The sequence below is a fragment of the Frankliniella occidentalis genome, unplaced genomic scaffold (assembly GCF_000697945.3).
Source record: "Frankliniella occidentalis isolate FOCC.00 unplaced genomic scaffold, Focc_3.1 Scaffold19, whole genome shotgun sequence".
NCBI classification, from domain to species: Eukaryota; Metazoa; Arthropoda; class Insecta; order Thysanoptera; family Thripidae; genus Frankliniella; species Frankliniella occidentalis.
This window is the reverse complement of record NW_026267149.1, coordinates 2,243,542-2,248,766: the sequence shown is the minus strand read 5'-3', so window position 1 is coordinate 2,248,766 and position 5,225 is coordinate 2,243,542. Positions and strand designations below refer to the sequence as shown.

General features: G+C 58.2%; 1 protein-coding gene across 1 annotated transcript in view; it reads right to left on the bottom strand.

Moving 5' to 3' along the window:
* LOC113214386 (uncharacterized) overlaps positions 1–2,466 on the bottom strand; it is a 7,881-nt gene extending 5,415 nt beyond the window's left edge. Inside the window, exon 1 of the mRNA XM_026433735.2 lies at positions 2,020–2,466. The gene's annotated coding sequence lies outside the window, so the exon portion shown is untranslated. The remainder of the gene's footprint in view (positions 1–2,019) is intronic.
* Between the last annotated feature and the right edge of the window lie 2,759 nt (positions 2,467–5,225).

Genomic DNA, 5,225 nt, shown 5'->3' with positions numbered 1-5,225 from the left:
GGGGGGGCATTAGCCGCCGCGAGGAGCGTCCGTGCGGGCGAGCTGCACACACACTGGGCGTGCACACAGCCGCGCAAGCCGCGCATGCCCCATTGTATGCTAATGTATGCGTGCGATGATGGTTATGAGTTGATTCGTGTGCTCTCTGCCGGCCGCCGCTGCCGGCTCAGCTCAGCCACCCCGACCTGGCCCCGGCCTCCCTCTCGTACTACATTCTACCAGACGCGCGCTGCTCGATTAAAAGCACGGGATCGGTGTGGCGGATTTCCGCATGAAGAATATGCCCACCCTGTGTGTGTGCGATATGTGTGTCACATTCGTCAGTATAAGTGTCGGTTCTACTGCGCGTAAACGAGAGATGAATTCGGACTGACCGCGGAATCGCTGACGGTTCCTTCTGGTCCGTGGGGTGGGCGGATCAGCGAAAAAATAAGGTATTTTCAGACAGTCCGCAATGGCTTTCTATACCCAAAGGTAAAAACTTTACCCTTTTCATAGGATTGATAAGATTTGATAAGTTTAAATGAAGATTGCTGTCGTTTTGATAAAAATTGCCGATTTTATGACACTCGGTACTCGGTGTCTAGCTACCTAAAATTTTCAGGGTTCATTACTTACCGTTATACGACAGGCCGAGCTAGGACATGGGCATTCCAGCTCAAAGATTGACCTTTTAGGGAAATCAAAACTAACTGACCGTATCCCCCCCCCCTCCCCCTCCCTCATCTCGTTGTTCTTTTTGCGTCAATCAGACGGGTTGTCGGTAGGTGCGGAGTATATGCAGGAAGGGGCAGCACGGAGACCTCCTTTTGAACGCGGGAGCAAGTTCGGGAAGTCCTGCAGTGGGAGAGAAGCCCCGGCCCGCCGCCGCAGGCCCGCCGCCCGCCCCCACTCGCTTGGCGAGCACTCGCACGGCGCCGGGGTGAGTGAGTGCGTCGCACCCGCGGCCGCGCCGCCGCCACCGGCTGCTGATTCCGGGTAATTCGAACGCAAATCAGCGCTGCACCAGTTTCAGTTACGCAACACGCCGCCGGGCCCTCGTCAGGGAAGCAGGGTGCTATGACTACACGCGCGCGTGGCGCGCACCGGCTCCTCACAAGCAGGAACCGATTTTATTATTCCTGGATGTGTGGGTGATGGAGGCTATCTTTCATCAAATAGGTGTACGTCGTGGGGAGGAAGGCGTTGTCGTAAGTAGAATAAAGAGTTGGGCGCAGAGGGGCGGGGTAGGGCGGGGCGCGGCGCGGCGGCGGGGCGGTGCACCGGGCGCTGGCCGGCCCGTCAATGGCGACCACATTGTCTGCATTTCGCTTTCGTTCTCTTCCCATTCCGCGCCGTTAATTGTCTTCCCCGAAGCGCGCGCGCGCCGCCCGGCTGGACGCAACCAATCCAGAGCAGCGCAGGGGCGGCGGCGGGGATCAGCGGGGCGGGGAGTGTCCCGAGGGTGTCCCGTGGGACTGCGTGGGACGGAGGGAGGGAGACGGTACTGGACGGGTGCAGCTCCGTCAATTAGCGCGGAGAAAGAAGATGAGGGCCAGGAGCCGGCCGCTGCACCCGAGGGGTCCTTCACTATAAATTGTAGCGTGCACCGATTTTTCTGTTTTTCTTGATTTTTTGTGATTTTTTCTTGATTTTTTGTATTTTTTTGCGATTTTTGTGATTTTTTTCTGACTCTTCGTTAATTTTTTATGATTTTTCAAAGTGATTTTTTCATTATTTTTTGGTGATTTTTTGGTGATTTTTTCTAACAGTGACTTTTTTGAGTGAAGGATACCTCGGCTGCACCCGCCAGCTGCAGCGAGATCGGAGGGGACATTACGGCGTGTCCACGAGTCACGTACGCACACCGAAAAGCAAGCGAGTACACACTGCTACGCTGCCGCTGCCGGCTACCGCCGCCGCCGCCGCTGCTCCTCAAACATGAAACCCTATCGCCTCGGCCCAGAAACGGGAGACGATTAACTGCGGCGCGCTAAGTCCTCTCTGCTCTCCTCGGATAGTGCGGGTGGGCACACCTACCTGAGGACGGTCGTGGAGGAGAAGACGCGGGGCGCCCGGGGGGTGTTGTCCTGCTCGTCACTCGCTCACTCACACCGTCGGCACACACTCTGGGTCAAGTCACCTCGCGCGTCACGGACACGCGTTGCAGCCGCATCACGCGACACATCACTCACTGGCCGAGGAGCCGGCCGCGGGGTCGGCAGCGGAGCCGCCCCCGCCGCGCCCGCGGCTCTGGCAGGACATGCCGCCCCAGGCACTCGCGGGTCACTCGCACGGGTCACTCGCGGGTATCACACTCGCGGGGGTTCACACTCGCGAGAACAGTCACTACGGCTCAGGAGAGCGGTCACTTGTAGCCGCTCTCGCAGCTCGCGCACTTCCTCGTGGTTCTGTGAGGATGGTCTGGTCGCGGCGGGCCGGGCGGTGGGCAGGCGCCGGCGCGGCTGGGACCCCGGAGAGCGGACGGCGCACTGAGGCTCGGCTCGGGCCGGCTGCGGCCTGGCACATGGTGGGGCCGCCCCCCCCCCCTCCTCACACACACACACGTACGGGTAGGTGGCTCGACCGTCCGGCGGCAGGGCAGGGGACTTGCACAGGAGTGACTGCACACGGATGACTAAATCATCGACCAGCACCACAACCCATTCCTCTTATCAACCCGTAACCCGTGCACCGTGCACACATATCACGTGTGAGACGTTTTTTGCTACTGGTGTAGCTGACCCACTTCTGCTTTGTTCCAGCTCCGGATAGCTCTGAATGCTTCTTATGAGTCGCGCCTCTAGTTGACCATTCTAGGTATATTTTTAGGTGTGGAACTCTGTTGACCACACTAGAACTGAGAACACCAGACCAGCTTGGCCTCTTTCCAAAGGGGGACACTAGTCCTCTTGTTGACGCTGCACCCGCTGCAACCGGACCCCTCCCACCTTTCCTTTTCCCTGTTCCGCCGTCTGTACCCCAAACACACACATTGTCGATAGCTAATACGGTGCTTCGGCGCGCTCGGGCTGCATGGGCTCGGCGAGGCGGCGCGGCGGCTTTGTAGGCATCCAGAGTTTACTCTCCATGAGAACGTCGTGTGTATCCGTGGACTCCACCTTCTCTTAGTTGAGGTAAGCAACAGAAATCGCGCCCACTGAGGCTGGTTTTGCGATACTTTTAACCTAAAACCATGGGATAACTGGTGTTTTGCGACTCGCATGCTAGAGGGCATGATGAGCCGTTTAGGCGCTACCGACACGTTTAGAAATGTAAGGAATCACCACAAAAATGATATAAAACAAAAGTTGTAGAGAAATGTAAGGTCTTTCACTGTCCTTCGATGACACTTTTAGACCTACAATTTCCCAAAGTAGAATGAAAAATCACACTTGGCATGATTTCCTTGTAAGTACTCCTGGCCAAGTGCCCCTCGTGTAAGAATACTGCACCCCCCCTCCCCCCTCTCCTACCCGCCCAGCTCCTCCTCACACTGACTGTGAACGCTCGTTGCGCCGAGGGGTGAGCCGGGGGCGAGCCAGTGAGAGGGGAGGGGGGGGGGGGCAGACAAAAACCATTACTGAGTGAAACGGTCTTTTTGATATCGTGTTTCACGGCGGCCGTTTTCCTCGTCTCGCCTCGAGATGCGGAAAACGCCAGGCGTCTTCATATGCGTTGATTTGCATATATACGCCGTGGGGCTGGCCAGGGGGGCGGGGAGGAAGGGGGGCGATAGGGTTTGGCTTTGTCGTCTGCCGTCGTGAGAGCGGGAAAAACAAAACACGTTTGCAGAGCGGCCGTGCCCCACCCCGCCCCATTCGTTGTGTGTGTGTGTGTGTGTGTGTGTGTGTGTGTGTGTGTGTGTGTGTGTTTGTGTCTGCGAGTTGTGAATGAGGCACGGTGGTGGGGGGAACTACGAGCGTCTACGCGGGAAACTCGTGAAGTCACTTGTGTAAAAATGAATGAGTCCGCGCCGAGGCTCTCGCGGCAGTGAGGTTCCTAGGAAGAGGAGGGGGGGGAGTGGGGAGGGGGCGTAAACAAAGGGAAACCAACAACGAAAAGGAAGAACCGATGGAGATAAATCACACATGTTGCTGTGAGCTTGAAGGCGATGGGGCTCGAAGGATAGGGAAGAACAGGAAGAAAAAGGCAAGGGCCAAAGGAAGTAGGTATATGTGGATTGTGGATGACTCTTCGCTTCACAGCTGCACACGAACACACACACGCACACACACACACTCACACATCTGGCTTCCCTGCCCATACGCCAGTGCAAGTTTTCATTTCAAGTTCAAGGGCAACGGGGCAGGAGAAGCCACTTCGCCGCGGATAAAGTAAAAGTCGTCCATTTTTATTTTTTTGCGCTCTTGCACGTTTGTGTCCCTTCCAGTCACCTGCCCCGATGTGAGCCTTTCCCCTCCGGCGGCGCGGCCGTGCCGAGGCATATCCGCTGCGCCCGGCTCGGCTCGGCTCGGCTCGGCTCGGCTCGGCTCGGCTCGGCTCGGCTCGGCTCCACTCGGCTCCACTCGGCCCGGCTCGGCTCGGTTCAGCTCGGCTCGGCTCGGCCAACTCCTCGCGATGCAGAGGTCATCGGCGGAGGATAAAAGGGCGGAGGGCGCCGCCGCAGAGTTGTGGAGTAGGAACACAATTCCAAATCTTAAGAAATTTTAAATGAAAATGAGTCCAGGGGAAGACATCACTCACAGCTAGCAAAATGTGATGGTCAAGTATACGGATTTAACGTGTTTTCGCACGGTCTTTGAAATTTCGGAAGCGCCCTGCCGCTAAGCGCCGCTCAGCGCTGCCCAGACCTCCTCTCTCCACTACAGACCTCCCGTGCGTCGAAGTTCCCTCGCGGAGGAGAGAGACGGCCCGGCCCGGCGCGGCGCGGCTGCGGAGACAGGACTCCGCTGCAGATACGGATGTCAAGCGGGCGAGCAGTGAAAGCCCCCCTAACTGATCGGGGGCCGCACGCGAGTTGAGGGGTTGTGCCGGGGCCCCTCCGATGCCCTACCGGTACCCGCAGGCGCGGGCCGAGCGCGCCGCACCCTACCATGCGGGCTTGCGCCGCTCCCGCCGCCTGAGCGTGATTGGCTCAGCGATAGCCGGCCAAAGTCGCATGCAAATCCGCGCCCCTATTCGGGTCGTCTGTGTCACCTTGCGTATAAAAGGGGAGGGGGGGTCATCTAAGTACAGCAGGGGGTAGAAGAAGAGGGTGGCAAGAGCGGCAACACGCCCCGAGC